Consider the following 21,739-nt stretch of genomic DNA (forward strand, 5'->3'; position numbering starts at 1 on the left):
GATTTGTCTGAATCAAATTCTGTGTTCTCCCAGTCTGCATACTGCCTGCAATTTAGATTGTAGCTTTCTGGGGCTTAGGGAGCTTAGGGAATAATTGATTTAGACTTGCTAAGTATGGTATGCGTGTTGGTTAGTGCATTTGGAGAGTTTTCACATTGATATATTTCTCCAGGTGGGACTATCCAGCAGGTGTTAGATACGTACCTAGAATTTGGGGAAAAGATTGGCATGGAGATATGGATTGTGGCTGGTGATACCTAGCTCATAGTAAGCAAGAATCCAGTTGTATATCCTTGTATCCTTTCCTATAAATATATATTTTTCAAACAGAATTGGAATTATACTGAATTCACTGACTCGTAACCTGTGTGTAAAAAATGAACTTTTTCTTTAAACCTCTTTACGGAGACACAATACCTATTTAGAAGAGGTAGGCGCGCCATCTGGTGACCACACCCAGAACTGCGAGTTGAACACTGCTAACCAAAGACAGAGGGAAGGAGAGAAATAATTGCCAGGCCAGGGAAGAAGACTTGATACTGGGGAGGGGAATGCCTTAATCCCAACTTACGCTGGACTGATACAGTAGCAGCCTCTTTCTGGCGGGTAAGGTGGCACAAGAAGCAGCATATAGTTAGATAGTCTTCCCCTGTCTCAAGTCAAGTGTGTGTGCATATGTGTGTGTTTAAATGGAAAGATCTTATACTATTTTCACTTTTTCTCTGATTGTGGAAGTTATATGTTTCTACTAGAAAAGATCTGCAAATGTAGAAATGTATAAAAGATATAAATTACCTATAGTTCCTCTACCCAGAGAAAATAATTAATATTAACATGCATATACTTACATTGTGTGTATACATATCTCCTTTTATATACTCTGTCAGTTTACTTTTTTATATAGTATATATGTATATTACTTTACATCTCTGAATAGTGTACATTCAAATACCTTTATGTATTCATATATATTTGTAGTTATATCTTATGTCACATATATTTTATTTATTTATTTTTATTTGTACATGTGCCATGATATTCCTATGGGTATTCATTCCAAGAATCACACTGCTTGATGAGGAATGACAATCTTACCTTGTGTAATCAAGCTGGCTAAAACTGAATGAATTTATTATAAGGGTTTAAAAAAGTAAGTTTCAGTATCAATAGTGTACTTATATAAAGCTAAAACTTAGCTTTCTTTTTCTCTGGTAAAAGGACAAAGTCTATTGGACTATTTGTCTCTCTTGATAAGAGATTGTGAAAGGCTTTTCTTTACGTTTTAAATAATCTGCCTAGCCAGAAAGGATTTTGTGTCTTACCAAAGTAATTTCCTATGCTTCATGTTGTCTTTATCATCAGGACTTTGATTACTTAAAACCAAGTCTTTTCAATATTAAAAGACCTAAGTTTTGCTCACAACTCTGTAAACTTCTGTATTTGCCTTTAAAATCTTTTGTCATTTTGTTTAGATAATTAAGTAGTTTCATAATGCTCTGTGATCCTTCTTAGTCAAGTGTCCATACCTTTTTATTTTTGACTAACTTCCCAAAATCGAATTCTAAATTAAGTCTTTTTGACCTCAAACTAACTTCGGAATTTCTCAAAGAGGCCCTGGAAAATCTCAAAAGATTTATTCTCTCTCCTTATAAAAAGAATATAAGATATTAAACTAATTAGGCTTATTTGATATTTTAAACTTTCTTTAGGTTCTGTTTATATGTTATTAGTATAAGTGTTCCAGAAATTGTATGAATTATCTGAAAGTTCTAGAATTCTGATATGTCTTGGTATAATATTATCAGTCCTAATTCTAGTTATTATCTTAAAATACTGTGTCACAGAAATAACAAATTTCCTTATTAATTGCATTATAATGTACTCTCCTCAGATCTTTAACCATGGCCATTTTAAATCCTTCTGTCATTGATAGACAGTTACTGTTTTATTCTGATGATTTTGTAAAAGTGCTTCATCTTCAAGGAGATTCATAGAAAGGACTCTGACAAGTACAGATTTCTGATAACTTTCACATCATGCCACTGAACTGGGTAAGAATTTACAGAACTCTAATAAAAAAACTGGATTAATAAAACTGCTAACAAAAGATCAAGATCAACAAGGGTTAATTTCCATGGGACTGACTCAACTCATGAGGATGATTGTAATTTTTTATGACCTTTTGTTTGAAACATCCTGGTTCTTTAGTGTTATGTTTTCCAGATTTAAGGGAACTTTTTCTCTTAAGCCATCTATGATTTATAGCTATTTAGTAAAGTATATCCTTATGAACAAAGGTGAAACAATGACTTTTTCTCCCTATCTGAGCTCTCCAGAATTCAGAAACTGAGTGAGTAGTTTTCTGGCAATGTAGTTATTTGCATAGATTCAGTAAGAATCTGTTCTTGTAACAAGATACAATTAGAAACATTAGTTATATTAACAAGGCTTTAACTGTGTAGGGGAAGAAAAATAATTTCCCCTCTACCCTTTTAAGGTCTTGGCTGAGATCTGCTGTAATAAAAGACAGATTAACAGGAGAAAAACAAGCAGAAGTTTAATGCCATGTACACCTCTTGTATACATAGAGGGAAACTGAGTAACTCCCTGAAATGGCCCACCTTAAATACTATCTTCAGCTAAAGACAAAAGACCTTGGGGTGGGGGGAAGTTGCAGGAGATTACTGTTAGTCAACCAGGTTCATTTGCCTGATGTTCAGCGTGGCAAATGATGAGATAACTGACGTTTATAGCAGAGGAAAAGTTTATTCACAAGGCAGCCATGTGAGGAGACAGGAGAATAACTCAGATCTGCCTCCCCAAAAGCAAGGGGCTTGAGATATTTACAGGTTAAAGAAGCAGAGTGCACGCAGGCGTGGGGAAAGTTGATTGGAGGTAGGGAAAAGGTGAGGTAATCGGTGTTCTGTGCAGGCATATCTGAGTTACATGCTTTTTACTCATGGGATGTAGGTTAGAAAATGGAGGCACTTAGCATGATCTAAAAGTTGAGTTTTGGGCCCTCTGATGTCAAAAGGTCCTTCGTGGACACCTGCGCAGGCCCAGTTTTAGGATTGATGGTCCCAACCAGTTTTAGCCGGCTTGAACTGGACTGGAGCCAACTCCAAGTTCCTGGAAAACAACTTAAGCCCCCGTTACTATAGTGACCCATACGTCAGAGGCGTTATCTGTAGGGGTGGTTAAGAAGTCTTATGATATATTACCTAAGCTTGGAGGGTATGCAATTAAAGAAGGGAAAAAAACAGAAAAAAAATAACTAAAGCAAGCTTAATCAGTAAAGGCAGATTATAAGCAGAGGGCTTTTTAACAAGCTGTTCCCTTATCTGCTGTTCTGTAAGGCACACTCAAGGATTTTCTGTTAAGGCGCCAGCTTCTGTTAACCCTATGGGGGCACAGTTTCATTATCAGGGAAAGCACAGTAAATAAGAGCCTGGTTGTTATGCAGATTTAAGTTTGCTCCTTCTCCACTGATATGAGTTTCTAGAGATTTGTCATCTTTCTCTTCTAGGTACTGAGGGGGAGACACCCCTACAAAGGAGTTTCCCTTACTAGACTTATTTTGCAAACAAATTAGTCTTACTTCATCTCTGCTAGAAATGGGGGTGACTGCAGAGAGTAAAATTTTATTTTCAGTGGAAACTATATTACACCTGTGTGGATTTCAGATTCTAGCCCTATTAAGTGTCTTTGAGGTTTTGTATTCTACTTGAAAGCCTCCTATAATTGCACTTCCCCCCAAATATCTTTCTTTTGTCTTTAGCTGAAGATGCTACTTAAGGCGGTGACTTGGGCCTTTGCAGGGAGTTACTCAGTTTTTCTGGGTATCTCCTATGTAAATAGGTGTCATATATGATATCAAACTTCTGTTTGTTTTTCTTCTGTCAATCTGTCTTTTATTACAGGGGTGGGTCTCAGCCAAGACCCTAGAAGGGTGGAGGGAAAATAATTTTTCCTCTCCTATAATATGCATGTACTTACACTGTGTGTATACATATATCTCCTTTTATATAGTTTGTCAATTTACTTTATATAGTACATATGTATATTACTTTACATCTTTTACATTCAAATGCTTTTATGTACTCATTTATGTATTTGTTGTTATATTTTATATAGCATATATATTATTTATTCCTTCATTTATCTTTGCACATGTGCCACAGCATTTATCTATATGGTCATTCCATCAATGACACCCCTTGACAGTAATGTTTATAGTGGAGATAAAATTGTTCTCTTTGATCTCAGAAGCCTATGTCTGAAGGCCACATGAAAGGTCAAGTCCACCCAAAAAAGCATAAAGTAGAGGAAAGAACACCAGCTTTGTTTGGAGTTGAGGAAGGAAATTCAAAATGATCAAGAACTGGGGGAGGGTATAGCTCAGTGGTAGAGAGGATGCTTAGCATGCACAAGGTCCTGGGTTCAATCCCCAGTACCTCCATTAAAAAAAGTTAAGTAAATAAATAAACATAATTGCCTCCCCCACCAAAAAAAAAAATAAAAGGAATTTCCTCAGAATGATCAAGAACCCACTTTGGGCTAGGTACTTTATATCTGGGATCTTCTTTAATCCTTATAACTCTTTAAGGAAGGCATTCATCCTGATTATAGATGAGGAAACTGCAATTCATAAAGTAAGGGTGACTTACACAGGGTCATACAGCCAGTAAGTGGAGGAACCTGGATTTGAACTTAAATTTGTCTGACTCTTAAGTCAGGCTTCTTAAGCACTGTGCCTTGCTTACTCCTAAAATTTCACACCTTCTCTCTTCCTGCTGAGTCTAGTGGCATTCATCTTTTGAAATTCAGAAAAGTTGTAAACACTACCCCACTCTCATACCCCACTCTTGTTGAGTTTGAATTTTTTTGCTACAAGACTGCTTTTGCAATCAGAAAAAATTGATAAGGAATTATCTCTTTCAAATCTTTAAAGTTAAAAAAAGCTCAAAGAATGTATCTGGCACATGAGAAACTGGGATGAAATATTTAAAACATATATTACAGATTTTGAGATATCTCTGAAAAATATAAATCTCTACTCACCAATAGAAAATGAGCAAAAGTGCAGGGAGAAATCATTCACAAGAGAAGAAACAATTCACACACACACAAACACACATATTCATAGAATCTGAATGATGTTACACAAATGGCATTATACCCTCCATTTCACTTGACAAAGTATTTTTTTTCACTGCAGCATGTCTTGGGAATCTATCCAAGTTGTTACCTATTGTGGTATAATAAGAAATATATTTGGTCTTTGTCCCCAGTTCCTGGCACAGAGCTCTTCAAAGATTTGGAATTTCCTGACAGGAATATCTTTTGTCATTCATAAGGAGACCCTTCTGAACTTCCACTTAAGGGGTGGGGCCACTAGATAGCCGCAAGATGGGGCTAGTCACCAGAAATTGGAAATTTCGCCCTACGGACCCCTGGGAAGGGGAACAAGACTTGATGAGCTTCCAGGCTGGTGAATGCATCCACGTGCTGGGACGATGGCACAGGCCAGCCACCTCAAGTACAGAAGCGCATGCATTCAGGACCCTTCGGGACCTTGCCCTTTGTACCTCTTCATCTGGCTCTTCATCTGTATTCTTTAATAAACTGGAAAACATACATAAATGTTTCTCTGAGTTCTGTGCAAGTTCATCAAACCTGAGGAAGAAGGGGGTCATGGGAACCTCTGACCTATAACTGGTCGGTCAGAAGCAAAGGTGACAACCTGGACTTAAGGTTGGCATCTGAAGTGTTGAGGGGCGGGCGGTAAAATTTTGTGGGACTGAGCCCTTCACCTGTGGGATCTCACACTCTTTCAGTGTCAGAATTGAGTTAAATGCTTGGTGAGTTGAAAAAAGCACACGTTAGATCTGTATCTTGTTCATATGTAACTGCTGCATATACTAGAGTGTGAATATATTAGAGTTTGTTCCCTAATGATAGAGATTTAGGTGGCTTCTCATGCTTGGCTATGACCAACGTGCTGCAGTGGCCTTCTTGCATGCTTCCTTGTGCGTGTAAGTATTCCTCTAGGATTGGTGACTAGAAGTGCAATTGTGGGGCCCTAGGGTGCATTTAGGGTACACTGCCAAATAATGGCCTGTGTAATGGGCATTTGTCATCTGAATTCTTGCTGGGCTTTGACTTGTCTAGTCTAGTGAGACTTTTGAGGCCAAAACTCCATGTTCTTGCCTCAAGCTTTCTCCGACTGCTCCTTCAGTCTAGACAGCTCTCCCCTTCTCTCTCTCTCTTTTTATATTTTTTTATTTAAGTATAGTCAGTTTATAATGTGTCCATTTCTGGTGTACAGCACAATACTTCAGTCATATAGGAAAACACATATATTCGTTTTCATATTCTTTTTCACCATAGGTTACTACAAGATATTGAATATAGTTCTCCCCTTCTCTCTTAAGCAAAATCCTATTTAATCATTCAAAGTCAAGTAAGGTATCACTTACTCCCAGGAGACTTCCTGGCAGTCATCAGAGAAAGCTGAGTTAGGTGTCCTTTCTTGGTGCTCCTAAGTCCACAGGTGACTTAGAATTTATTATTATAATGTGTTTAAAACTATGTTTAGACATCTATCTCCCAGTCTAAGATAACCTCAAAGACATTTGTGTCTTATTTGTCAGCCTATACAGGACAGAGAACAGAACACTCATTGAAGATAAGTTTGGTGAATCAAATATTCAAGATTGTGACTCTGTCTCCTCTATTCCAACCACTGTCCCCCAAACCTCAGACTATGGTTGTACTGGGTACTTTCAAGAGTCCCTAGGCCAAGAGCGGGTAAGGCTGTGAGCATGCTGGGGCCCCTCAGGGAAGACCAGCATGGGAAGAGTTCTGTGCTCTGAGCTCATCTGGATTCTGGGAAAGGTAGCAGCAGCCAATCTGGAGAGGCACCCGTCCCCTCAACTCAGGCCAAATGCCGTTCCTAAGAGAAGCCCCTTCTCACTGTCCTGTGCATCCTAGAGCTGGAAGGGACCCCGTTCATGGTTCTACCACAGCCCGTCCCCCTACCTTCCAGCGAGGAGGACGACACAGACAGAGGCAAGGAGAGGGTAGAGGCTCCCAGGCTGCAGAGCCCTCCAGCCGGTGACAGCACGAGTCCTGCCCAGCCCACAGCCTGGTCCTGCCTCTCTTCAGCCCAGGTCTAGGCCTGCCGTCTCCGTCCCCGAGAGTTTGCCAGCAGCCTAAGTTGCCAGCCCACCTTTCCTCAGAGCCCCTTCCTCGTTTCTCTGGCCATATGCAGGGTGTGTGTGTCTAGGCTCGGACAGGATGAGGCAGGAAAGAGAGGCTCCTGTCACTGCCTTCCCCACTTGGCTACTTTTCCCGGGGCGCTGGTAGGGGAAGGCGAGCCGCCCAGGGCAGCAGGTCTGGAGATCAAACTGCTGCCACGGGTGTCATTAGGAAAGAATGCAGAGGCGGTAGCAGCAGGGGGAACCTCTGGGCTGGAGAGGGCAGAACTCCTCAGCTCCCGTCCAGGCAGACAGGCCCTGCAAAGGGAAACCAGACCTCCAAGGAGTCCGTGCTGGAGAGGCGCGCAGAGGGAGGGGGCTGTGTTTCTGCCACAGAAGTGCAGCCTCAGCAGGGAACAGGAATCTCTGAACCAGAAACGCACGCTGGGCTTCCCTAGCTCCCCCAGAGAAAGGCCACGCCCCCGGACACTGTTGTCATGGCGGCAGCTGCCAGGGGCTGCCCTGCCTGCCTTCACACACCTTCAGCTCCTGCTCCCTGGAAAGGCCTGTGCTGCCCACCCTGGCTGTGCGTAAACATAGCTGGAGCCCAATTCTCTCTGAGCAGCTTTCAGCAAAGGCAGAGCCCTCTAACATATTCTGAAAACCTCTAGGTGAGACGTGGGGAGCAAATCCCTCCTGAATCATAGAGGCCAGTCAAGGAATCTAGTAAGAATAACTGAAAGTCCACATTCACAGATGTGTGTTCCAGGGCCAGTCTCTTTCCTGGCTTGCTAGGTGAATGTAGCAATATATTTAATTTTTCTCTGTCTCTATTTTCTCATCAGCAAATGCGATCAAAAGCAGATTTATAAAACTGTGTACCTACAGCACTCACAAACATGTATCTATAAATTTTTAGTCTGGTCTGAATTCTGAGATGTGCAAGAATGACAATTTGGATTTGGTTCAGTGATGTCAGCTTGGTTACTACTAAAGTAGCAAATATGGAATGCAAAGGATATAAAAGAGATGACAGTGCAAGTGACTGAATGCAGCAATTCATCCTATGTCTTGTATGTCACTATGGTGTGGTCAAAGCTCAGTGGTCTTGGCAGCCCATGTACCATGAGATGCTCACCAAGTCAGAGGAGCATAGAACTGTGAGTTCACTGCATTTTAAGTTCCCAAGCCCATCAGTTCTCCAAAAGAACTTTAGACTAAACTACAAGGCACTAGTCTGCTACCCAGTGAGGCATTTCCCCAGGGCCTAAGGTCCAGGCTTTAGGCCTTGACATTCTTTTTGTGACAGGACCAAGAAATGCCTCTCTTCTGTGTTTGCTCTTCATGGAAGGAGTTTTCAGTGCATGTCAACTTACGGGCTTTTTTGTGGACAAGGCTGCGATGATCTACTTTATTGGGAAGAGACTTTTTCCACTTCTGCTCAGTTTGGCAGGAGAAAAGGCCTATGATATTTATTCAAAGAGTGCATGGAAAGGAACTGAGGAACATCTAGCACGAGGGGAGGCAGGAGGAGGAATGGAAGAGATCAAAGGTGTTCCAAGAGAAGGTGATCTTCACTAGGTGCCCCAGTGAGTGATATAATCAGATGTAGACTACAAACCAAGAAGTCGGTCCACAACGCTCTCAAAGAATCCCTCTTTTGCTGGACTGAGCTAAAACTATCTGGTTCTCTCCAAGAGCAATGGTGGTGTGAGGCCTTTGCTGTCATGGGGGCTGGTCCTTAGGGCTGTCTGCATCTGTGGTCTGTTTTGATGCACCAGAAACATCCCAAGGAGCTATTCCCTTATGAGATGTGCATTCCTTTATATTACCTATTCCTATTCCTTTATAGTGCCAGGTCTGGGGAATTATTCATTCTAGAAGAATGGCACAGTAAGAGCACAGACTGGGTAAGTATAAAGCATGCTGCAGTCACACTGACTGTCTCTTTTGGCTGGTGCAGAGGAAAAATGGTTGACAAAGCTTAGAATATGTGACTCAGGCTAGATCCTGAAGATCAGGAGAGGGAACCTAAGATTATTCAGCAGATTGTGGGCCAGAGCCTTTGAGCAGGAGTCAGTAAGATGAAATCAGGAAATAAGGTAGATCAATTTGGTCATTTACTTGTTCTTTGAATTTTTCTCTAACAACTCCAGTCCACACTGGACATTATCTTCTCCAGATCCCTACTGACCTGCTAATAATCCCTCCCTCACAAACTGGTGAGGGGGATGTGGAATAGCCCATTGGCCTGTACAATGCAACTGTCCCCATGCGGGACACGCAGCAGGTACAGTAATGATGAAATTCCCAGAGGCCTCTAGAGGATAATCATCTTTGTGGTTGGCTTTTATATCTCCCCTAGCCTAACATACCCTGGTAAATATACAAAAAATCATGACTGCCTTTCATTGCATTCCCAAAATGTACAGCTCTAGCATCCCAACTTTAGGTAAACACTAAAAACCTTAGCAGCAAAAACAATATTGGTTAATTCAGCTTGTAAATTCTGTGAGAACTGTAAGTAATAACTAATCCATGATTATGCATGGTTGAGGTTTGGGGGGCTCATTACCAGAATATAGTTGTATAGGTTGTTGGGCCCACTGACGTCCTTCAAAGTCCAAGGACCCCCATTTCTGGGCTCTCTGATGTCTGCCTGTGATCCCTCAACAGATAAAGTACCTTCTTTACTGGGCATATTTCCCCTAGCAAACTAATAGCCCTAGGTAATAATCTCACAATAGCTAAGGCTGGCTTGTTTCAGCCCACCTTATCAGAATCATAAACCCCATCACCCTTCACAGACCCTAAACCTCTTACCTCACCTACAACCAATCAGACTTGTGCACAAGCCAATCAGGCACCTTGTGACCCAACCTTATAAAAGACCCCAGTAACCAGCCCTTGGTGCTCACACAGGCACCTCTCGTCTGTGTGGCCCACTGTTGTCTATGGCAGCATACCCCTAACTCCTTTCTATTCTCATACTTTATTTCTGGTAAATTCTTTTACCAACCCACGTGTCACCGGCTCACCGACCGGCTGCCCCGTTGTGTCCCACAACATAGGTGAAGTGAAAAACTCTGAATGTGTAGAGGTAATACAGGTAAATTATCCTTGAAGCTAATGAAGCTTAAGCTTCATGGCCTCTTGAATTGTATGGGCACCATCTAAGAAGGGTTATGGTAGGCAAAATTCTAAGATGGTCCCCAATGACCTTCATGCCCCTATAATTCTCTCCTCTTTATTATAGATGGAACCTGGGAATATGAAGAGATATTGCTCCCATGATTGTGTTATATGGCAAAAAGAATTCTGCAGATACAGTCAGGGTCCCAAATCATTGAGTTAATCAAGAGGGCAATTATTAAGTGGGCCTGATCTAACTGAATGAGCCCTTAAAGAGATGGTCCTTTAGTCAGAGATATTTGAAGCATGAAGAGAATTTAATATGAGGGAGATTTTCGAGTTTTGGCTTTCAAGATAGAGGGGCCATGTGGCAAGGAATGTGGGTGACGTCTAAGCTGAGATGGCCCAGACGATGGCCAGGAGGAAAGCAGGGCCTCAGTCCTACGACCACAAGGAACTGAATTCTGCCACAACCATGTACACTTGGGAAAGGACTCTTAAGCTCCAGCCTGGCTGACACCTTGGTTTCAGCCTTATGAGACACAGCAGAGAACCAAGTCACTTGTCCGGACTTCTGACTTGCTGAACTGTGAGCCAAAGAAATGAGTGTTATTTCAAGCAGCTAAGCTTGGTACATGACAACAGAAAACTAATATAGGGGCCATACTATGTCTCAGATGTTTTTGTAAAGTTAGCAAAAGCAAGAAGATTGACCACAATTTAAGATTACTGCCTTGTGGGGAGGGTATAGCTCAAGTGGTAGAGTGCATGCTTAGCATGTATGGGGCCCTGGGTTCAAACCTCAGTACTCCCTCTAAGAATAAATAAGTAAGTAAACCTAATTACCTCCCCCCCCACCAAAAAAATTACTGTTTTTTTCCCACTCTGACTTCCCCTCATGTTGTTGGAGATGGGCATGTTTGGGATCAAGCTAAGGGGAAGGTGATTTGGAATTACATTTAGTTTGGGTTTAACTGGATAATTTATTCACGTGTTTCTCAGTCACTTGCACGTATAATTACGTAATTACTAGTAAGATTTCACAGCGTAGTGAGTAGAAGCTCTAGGATTCAAACTAGGGTTGTCTGACTCTACTGCTGATGAGCTACCGCTACACTCTGTCGCCTTTCATATGTTTCGTGAACCATGAACAAATTTTACAGCTCAAATTAAAGCATGGTGGTTTTGTTACGGAAACGACAGGCCAGTCAAGAAACAAGCACCACTCGGAGGGTTAGAGTACTCAGATGTATTACGCTGGCGGGCTCAGAGGGGCTTCTGCTCCGAAGCTCTGAGCACCTCCAAGACATGCGCATGAGGTTTTACAGGGTAAAGTACAAGCTTGGGGTATTCGGCCAATAGGCATGGAACAGCTTTAGCAGCATTATCATCACAAAAATGGAGGTGGGGAGGCAGCAAACCAACATTCCAAAGCCAGTATGTATCTTCGAAAATCCAGCTGGCTAGCAAAAAGACATTAACAGCAAACCAACACTAATTAACTTAGATTTACAAGTTAGTCCAGCAGAACTCAGATCAGTATTCCAATATAGACTTGAGTTATCTTGTTAGCCCAGCCCAGCCTCTCCTTCACATTCCTAGACCTGTGAGTTATCTTGTTAGACCAGCCCAGCTTTTCCTTCACAGTTTAACACCAGCCACTTGCCAGCATTGATACCATTTTCCACTTCGTTACCTGATTCCAAGACACTTTTTTAGTCTTGGCTCCCATTGCTGCCCTATAAGCACATACGATATGATTTATCAAAAATGGACTCCTGGTCTTTGCTACACCAACCATGCGTATGGTTTTGCTCAGTCAGATCCACACAGGTTCATATTAATTTCTTGGTGATATGACATGAAAGACTGACACTAAGATACCTGAAAACTCAAAATCACTACTATAATGAGGACTGTGGAGGATGACAAATAATTTCCCCTCTCCCCTTCTAGGTTCTTGGCTGAGATGCCCCTGTAATAAAAAACAGATTAATAAGAGAAAAACAAAGACATTTAATAACACATACACATCCTGTATACTAAGGAGAGACCCAGGAAAACTGAGTAACTCCCCAAAATAGCCCAAGATACCACCTTAAATATCATCTCCAGCTAAAGAAAAATGATGTTGCTGCGGGGGGAGGCCAGTTAAAGGAACTGGCCAAGAAAAGCACAGTTAACAAGAGTAAGGTTGTTATGCAAATCATCCTTGCCTTCTCCACTGATAAGAGTTTCAAGAGATTTAGTCATCCTTCTCTTCCCAGTACAGAGAGGAAAACACCCTTACAAATGGAGATTTCTCTTATAAATGTAAATGTCTCTCACAAAAGGGTAACTTTTCGGTTTTCTGAGCTTCTGCTAGGCCTGCCTTTTCCTAAAAACGATCAGCCTAAAATAATCTTTATGCCCAAGAGGCATATTTTGGGGTGGTAATTTCTGCTCCCCTTCAGGACACTGCAAACTGATTTGTGTCATTATGAAGAATATTTAACATGAGAATCTGCAGAAGACAACTTAAATCTTAAGCCCATATAAAAAACTTGACAGAGGTTGACCAGTTTACTCAAATTGGACAATACTAAAAATTCACCTGTCACCAATAATGAGTTGTAAAGCTGAAACTTTAATCAGTAACAATAATATATTGATTAACCATGCAAAGGAAAGATTGAATTATCTTTATGTTTTCTCCAAGAAATATAAAATTACAAAAACATGAAGAGAGGATCGAAGAGTTTGTAGTAAAACATTGTAGGGAAAAAAAATCAGAAATGTGCCAGGTAGTAATTAATAAAAGTGTTGTTTGTATGGAAATTGGGATGTTTTATATGTTAGCTGTTCAAATTTCATAATTTGTTGTCATTTCTTTTCTCATTATAAATAAATACCAACTTTGGCACCTAATTGCCTGCATTGCCCATACATTTTTAATATCCTTTGTCTTAAAGAGGGTCCCCCAAATTGTAAGTTTCAGACACCGCATCCTAGATCTGTTCCTGAGATGGTAAGAAGTAGTACAAAATTTTGGTTGCAATTGGAAAGGGTTAATAGGGATGTGGATGTGGTAGAAAACTGGGAAACAGCAATTGTGGAGGTTGAATCAATAATCTTTAAGACTAGAACATGTGACCGTCAGCTTTTAAAATCTGAAATTCCAAGGTGTTCTGGTATTTTGAGATTATGTGACCTCAGAGGGTGACTTCATAGACCACCCCCAACACACACAGATGGGCCGCTCCAGCTGCTCTGTACATTTCAAACTTCCAAAAACGTGACTGCCTAAAAGATCTATTTTTGTATTATCACTGCTCAAGGAAAACAGGTGGCTGGGTTGTTTGCTTATTCCCCCCTCCCCCACACACGTGAATCTATCTCCTGCTTCCCAAATGACAATAGATAGCTCTTTTTTATTTTCTAATGGCAAACAGCAAGTAAGCTGACAGTAATAACAGGAATGATAGTAACAATAATATCCATAAGGAACAGAACTGATATATATTAAAAAGGAGACATAGTTGCACTAAGGGGCTGATCTCTGATAATCTGAGAAAGACACATTAAAAACGCCAAGGAGATGATACACTTTTCATGTTTCTGGCATGTTTCTTTAAAGACTGAGTGTCAAGTTGGGGCGAGGAGGAGGGACAACCCGGCTTCTGCTGCAGTGCTGTTGCGAGGGTTAATTGGGGACCTGAACTCACTGTTAACAGCGGCCTCGCTGGACAAAGCGCTGACGTGAACTTAAGTCACTGTGTGGTCTGAGTCCTCTTTCGCACCTGAGCACCATCTCCCTCTTACCTTGGAGGCAGGCGGGGGCGCTTCTGGACACTAGACCAGAGGAGGAGACGACCACCTGCCAGGGATCTGAGCAGGTCTGAAATAGCAGAGGATATCCGAAGGCGAGGGCGAACACCAATGCGGGATCTTTCCTGCCCCGGCTCTGGTCCACTTTGGGGCAAAAAAAATGGTGGGCTTGGGGGAGGGGTCTAGGGAGGGGGCAGCGGTCGAGTTTGGGTGCGAGCTTCCCACTGCATTGAAAGCAGGCTGGCTTCCGGCCCGGGAAAAGAGGAGGAGGAGGAAAACGCCCAGGTCCCCTGCGAGGGGGTATGCAGGTGGGAGCCACCTGCAACCCACTGCAGAGGAAAAGGGGTGAGGGGAAGCGGACCCCTGAGCAAGCCCCGTAGTGCAGTTTTCACCCTACAGCCACGCCTTCTACCCATTTTGATTCAGAAAATGGTGGGCGAGGGGGAATGCTGGGGAGGTGGGCGGGACCCGTGCGCGGCTGCCAGCTTCCCGTTGCGGAGGATGAGGGCGTGTCAAGGGAAAGATGGAGAAAGACAGGTAAGCATTCCGGATCCCTGCAGATGGGTGCGAGAGTGGCTGGTGCCAGCAGCTCCCAGGGTGGGGGCGGGCAGACATGGACGCGAATCCACGACTAGATTCCCACTCTGGCCATCGTGTGTGTGTGTGTGTGTGTGTGTGTGTGTGTGTGTGTGTGTGTGTGTGTGTGTGTGTGTGTGTGTGTGTGTGTGTGTGTGTGTCTTGTGTCTGTCTGTCTGTCTTGTGTGTGTGTGTCTTTGTTTAGGGGAGTTGACGGAGTGTGTGTGTGTGTGTGTGTGTGTGTGTGTGTGTGTGTGTGTGTCTTGTGTCTGTCTGTCTGTCTTGTGTGTGTGTGTCTTTGTTTAGGGGAGTTGACGGAGCTCTCCGAAATTCTTTTTTGTCTTTTTTCAGAAGAAAATTCCCGTGTGGCAGAGTTCTGGATTTTAAATTTTTCTTTTTTGTTTGTATCCTCTGTTTTTCCAAGTAGACTATCACCTGGGTAACAAATACTATTAATCAGACTACAAACATTAAAAAGTATAAAATCCAAAAGGATTTGTTAAATCAGCTGAGGAGAAAATTGAGTAGTTCTCTCCTATCATCACTAATCCATAAGTCTGTTACCCAGTATATTTTTGTCACACAATATGTATTTTAACATTTCACGGGTGACTCTTGCATGCTAGACTTTGAGAGTCATCACTGTGTTTGTCAGGTTAGGCTAAGCTTATACTGAGGTAGCAACCCCCAAACTTCAGTGGCTTAACATAATAAAGGTCTATCATACAATAAATGCCCAACATGTGTTGGTGAAGATCCGATAGTCTGTCCGGGACCCCCGTGACAGAGGCGCCACAACCTGGTACATGGCTGGTCACTGGCAAGGGGAGAGTGTTGTGGAGCTCTCTCACACTCACTCTTCTAAAGTAATTAGTCAAGAAGTAACATAAGTCACGGCTGTGCACAGCTGGTTGGCCAAAACTAGTCACCTAGTAGCGTAGTTACACTAGTCGCACTAGTAGCCTCACCTAATGGCCAGGAGCTGAGGGTGCTGTGAGACTGGATGGTATAGTTTTCTGTGTGCCCAGAGGCAGTGCAAAGTATAAAGTGAGAAAAACTAAAAGAAAATATTCACAAGAATTCAAGGGGAGTGCCTTTCTAAAGCACTATAACGAAAAATTAAAAATTGTGAAGAAAAAGTGACAAGTATAAGATAATTAAATTTCTGTGGAGCAAAGGAAGAATGAATGTGCCCTTGACTTTTTGTTTTCTCTGTGGTGTTATTTTGGGGGACTCTAGATCATTCTTGAAGTTTATGGCAGCCTGATGGATGCTGGTAAGGCTGGATTCTGGCTGGAGTGAGATGAAGGTCCAGGTTCTCCCTGTGCCAGTTTTATGGGACAGGATGCATCCAGCCACCTGGCGCTCTGAGGGGTGGCGCTGGGGCAGGACATGGAAGGGCTCCCTCCAGCCACACCTCTCTCCAGGGTGGTCTGACTTTGGTTTCTCTGCTCCAGCCTGCAGCAGACTCCAGACTCTTCTCAGCTGATGGCCGGGCTCTCCTGGACATACATACCTGGAGGGCGACGACTGTCCTATTGCAGGTCAGAGCACTCTGCCTCTCTTTCCTTTTCCCTTTCTCTTTTGGACAACCTTTTGTAGGGGAGGAGATAAGGCCCCAAGGATTCCCAACTGGAAACACTGGTTGGGACAGTCTTTGTGCCAGCAGATGTCTGACCTGGGCCTGACCAGGGAACTTGGGGCTGAAGCAGAAGGGGCTGGCCTTCTGTCAGAGTCCAGAGAAGGAGCCCCCCACCAAATTGGGGTTAGACCTCAGACAAGCCCTCACCCATCCCTCTCCCACTCACCTTGCTCAGATTCCCAGAAGGGCCTCGGACATGTCCCGGCCTGTTTGGATGGTTCTGTGGTGACTTGAGCTGTGTGTGTGCCTGGGGCAGCGCTTGTAATGTCTGCGTCAGCCCAGGCCCAGGGGCACAGGGGACCTCGAGTAAAGGGAGCTTCAAAGGCACATGGTCTTACAGCTCGGGAGAAAAGGGGTGTCACCTCCTGTGTGAACACCCCATGCACTGCAGGCCTAGCCCACGACTTGCGGGTCAGGGCCTTCAGGCTGTGGGTTGGTGTGAAGATGCTTTTGGAGGCATTGATGGTGGGGGGTCACCAGCAACCAGAACCTAGGTCTCTTGGCCCCTCACCGCTTCCTTGCCACACAGAAAGCTGGTATCCCCGTTACGTGTCTAAGAAGCTATTTGCCTGGTCAACTCCAGAGCAGAAAGCACTGAGGGTCTAGGACCCTGGCGAGAGCCGTGTGCTAAGCAGGATGCACAGGCTCTTAGGAGACAGTGCATGGGAGTGGGAGCCCCTCCTGGTGAGGGAGCGTGTAGAGGGATCAGGTTCAGGGTTCTTGCAAAACACTCAGGCCCCAGTCAGTAGAAGGTATGTGGATGACTGCCAGGAAAAAGTCACCAGGTCTGTGGTGGCCATGGAGTCACATAGCTGAGATATTTCCTCAAAAGAATCTTTGGATCTTTCCTGTTATTTATGCTAAAGCCACACTTTCCCCAGACTGCTCCCACACCCTAACTAAGCACAGTTGGGGAGCCAGAGCCAGGCCATTTCTGCTCGTTGGAGGACTCCCCTAATCTTTGCTTGCACTCCTCCCTGGCCTGGTGCAGACTTTATTATCGCACTCCCGTCTGAGGCTCTTCTTGCCTAATCTGCCTTCCTTCTCTCTCTTCGTTCACAGGTGTGAGATGCGCATCACAGTCTGAAGGCTCTCCCCATGTCTTCCTGCTCCTTCTTTTATCTTCATAGGTGTTTCCCTAATCTCTAATCTTGTCTAATCCTATTTTGGCATTTGCTTCTAGGAGGGCCTGAACTGGTACACAGGGTCAGGATTCTTTCACAGATGAGAGCTCAAGTTTCACATTTCTCAATAGCTGTACTGTTTTTCAGAGAAGCAGGATAATACAATAGTTAAGAGCTTGGCTATCTGAGTTCAAGTCCCAGGTCTATCACTTTTAGCTGTGTGTCCTTGGCCTCTGTACCCCTTTTCTAAAATGAGGATAATTAGGGGGAAGGTATAGTTCAGTGGCAGAGCACATGCTTAGCATGCGTGAGGTCCTGGATTCAATCCCCAAAATCTCCACTTAAAAATATATATAAATAAATAATCCGAATTACCTCCCCACCAAAAAAAAAAAAAAAAACCCACAAAAACCCAAACCAAACAAACAAAAACAAAAAAATAGGGGATAATCACATTACTTCCTCTTAAGGCTTTGTGAGGTTTATATGAATGATTTTTATACAGACCACTTAAGTGTCTCACGTATTAAATAATATCAGCTGTTTTACCATCTTTGGTAGATGGAAGGGTCTCACCAGGTCCTGTAGCTGTTGATGAGTTTGGCTCTGGAAATTTCAATATTAACTTCTAGAGTTCTAAGTACATATGCTTTATTGATTTTTAAACTAGAAGCTAAAATTAAGGTTCAGGAAAACATATGAACCAGTTAAATAGAATGATGATTGCGTCCCCCACTTTCAAGTCCATTGGGTGGGCAACTCCCAAAATGAGAATGGTATGATCATACTGTCCCTTTTCCTATATTGTATCCATTAGACAACTTATTCTGCAATACAGAAATGTCCCTGAGGACCATACTGCAATTCCCCTTCTTGTTACATTTACCATGCTCTTTGTGGTAGAGTGTCTCAAAGGCATGTTTTTCAAGGAAGGGAAGAGGCAGGGAGGGAAGGGAACAAACATTTTCATGAGTGCCCACTAAGGACCAGATGCAGTGTTTGGTGTTTTGGGTTGATTCTCTCTTTAATCCCCTTAACAATCCTGTGAGGTAGATGGCAGTATTTCCCTTACATGAAGAAGAAACAACTCGGAGAGGTTAAGTGTATTTTCCAAAGCCCTTAATCTAGTAAATTACAGAGTTTATATTTCTAACCTAGATTTGTCATACTCCAAAGCCCATAATCTACCTTTTAAGTTTTGGTGACCTTCCAGGACTAGGGGATTGGTTGGTTTAAATTTGCATGACAGGATGTTAAATTGGAGTTTTCTCTTAAGCACCAAGATATAATAGATATGAACTTCTAAAGACAAGTTTTCAAAGGAAATAGCCAAACAGCTGTAAAGCCTCAAAGGATTTAAAGGGTCCAGAGAGAAGAGATATGAAGAAATTTTTGTGAGGATTTCTTTGGAGTCGGCTTCTGAGGGGGGAGAGTTCCTGTGCTTTGCTCTTCACACCAAGACTTTCACTGGACCCTTTGAATCTTGATATGTAGCTCCTGGAGTTTGGAGGCATAGCGAAATGGGATCTGACTCCAGCATGAGAAATGTTAAATGCTGGAGAATAGGAAGGATAAGGAAAGAGGAGAAACCCAGTACATCCCTTTCCCCCCGAAGTGGGAGGTCCACCTGAAGTTGGTGTTAGCTGAGGGAGGAGAGATTTAACTTTAAATCAAGTTCAGAAGGTCCATTATTATTTGGGACTAGGGGTACTAATCACTGAAAGGAGGCTCAATTTGTGATTTAAAGTGACTGTAGGGCTCTTTGGAGTGAGTAGCAAAGCCATGGCTCCTGGGAAAAACTTAATTTTAAAGGTATTGTATTAGACAAAAGTAAAGTTGCATTTTGATTATATCTTACCAGTAGTTCTTGTCCAGTATAGTGACTGTATCTGTGTGGTATGATGTTGGTGATGGGCCACGCTCCTATGGGGGGTACTATTACTATTTTTGCCTTAATTTTGCTACACCGGCTTTCTTTTGACTAGTATTTGCCTGGTATATATTTTTCCATCCTTTTATTTTGAATTTTTGTGGATAATTTTAAGAATACCTCTGAGAAAAAGTATGAAACCAGATTCTGTGCCTTGAAAAAAATCCAATCTGAGGTTTTATTCCTGTTGAGTTTAATCCATATACATTTATTATAATTATTGGCATATGTAGATATATTTCTACCTTCCTATTTTGTGTTTTCTATCATGTTTTTTCTTTGCATCCTTCCTCTCCTCTCCTTTCCTGCCTTCTGTTGGACCAATGGAGTTTTCTTTGGAATTCTGGAATTTACACATTCTATTTTTAATCCTTTAGTGCTTATCCTAAGAGTTTTCTAAATTGATTATCTAACTTTGTGTTTTTAAACAAAATCTAAAGTATCTCTAACTTCTATCCTCTTTATTATGACTTTGACATTTTGAAATGCTTTTAAAATATATATATATACACAACTTCTGATAATTGGCATTTCTTTAAGCAAGCAAACTATTAACCATTCTTGTTAGTATAGTTCACAGTTTATGATGTATTTTTTAATGTATTATCTCATCTGATTCTCGATAAAGCTCAGATAAGTGTTACTTCATAATGACTTAGTGAATTAGGGGGCAAAATAAGAAGAGGACAGACCAGAAGAGAACAGAACAGAAAAGAGTTCTTCAATTCTTAATGGTACCTTCAAAAACCCTTAAGAGTCTGGGGACCTCAGGTTGAGAACTACAGATCTTAGAAATATATCCTTCACCTTTTTCTTTTGAGAAGGGAAAGAGGAGAGAGAATGACCATTTTTGAACATTTATTCTGTACCAGAAACTTTCCTTAGGCAAGACAAGCCTTATATTTAATGGTGACCTTCTTTACTTTCTAGGTGTTCAAGGATGTTATGAGCGTTATTTCACAACATGCTTCCTTACCAATCCACATACATTCTCCTGAATGGAAAATGAACTTTTGTTGTTGTTAATGATATTGATGAAAATAATAACTAACAATTGTAATAGTATTTCTTACAGAAACCACCATGTTAACTAGGTGCTGAATCTGATGGGGTAAATATATTCTCAAAACCACCATTCAGTTTTAGAAGGGAAGCCACTTAGTCATCTAGATGACTAGATAAAACTACATCCTGTGTAGTTTAAGAGTAGAGAAACTTGCTAAGTCAACAAAGATTTGGATAATAATTTGGTTATACTTATTATAACTGCCTTCTTTTTTTTTTTTAACCAATAGGATGGCCTGGTTTAGATCCTAATAAAGTACTTTAGGCCTCTCCTGAGTATTTGTAAGTTTTTTTTTTTTCAAATGAAACAAGAAGAAATCAGCTAAAATGAAAAGAAACCACCTATGATTTTAACTGGAGAATAATGAATTATTAGTCATTGGGATATTAACCTGTGTATTGTGTTCTGTTATTTTTCTTTCCTCCCATTTCCTGCAGGGAACCGGGAGAGAGAGGTTTGTGGTGGAGCTGGAAGTAGAAGCTGCTTAAAGCCAGTGGCTTTTACATTTTGAAAAGGATTATGTCCCTTGATGAAATCAAGCCAGATATCCCTCGGATGGGAATGGAGGGCATTTGAAGGCAGCAAGAGAAGAGAAGTGAGGGTTTGTGGGTCCTTCCCGTAGCAGATACATGAGTTTCTCCATTATCAGGACCCAAGGAAGATTCTGTGGTGGGCTCAGGGAAGTTGGGCATCTAGTCTTACCAAAGATCCTCCTACCCAGAGGGTGGATGGAAGCAGTGGGGACAAGGGATATGAAGATACCATGCCAATTCAGTAAAGGAGGACCTCATCCCTAACCAGGGTAGACAGACATATGTCAGTGGGGCTCTCCTCAGGCTTTGGTGCCAGATAAGACCATAGGATGTTTGTTCATCTAGCAGAAATGGGGAATCCCCGATAATAACTGAAGAGAAGATCCCACCAACGTGTTACAGTCGGGATATCAGATTCCTATTTATGTTCATTTAGAGGCAATGTGGTATTTTAAAATGTGTTTTAAATAAATGTGACATTTCTAACATGTTTAAGCCAAGATCCATTTGTTTACTAGGCCTCGTATTCAATGGATAAGTCCTTGTTAAGAACTCCTCTAGGGCTCACACAGGCACCTTTCATCAGTGGGGCCCGCTGTTGTCTATGGCAGCATACCCCTAATAAACTCCCTTTTATTCCCATTAAAAGAAAAAAAAGTCCTAGTTGGCGAAGGCCCTAGGTCCCAAAGAGGACATGACAATTCTAAGAATATATGGCAAAGTATGAACG

The sequence above is a fragment of the Vicugna pacos genome, chromosome X (assembly GCF_048564905.1).
Source record: "Vicugna pacos chromosome X, VicPac4, whole genome shotgun sequence".
Lineage (NCBI taxonomy): Eukaryota > Metazoa > Chordata > Mammalia > Artiodactyla > Camelidae > Vicugna > Vicugna pacos.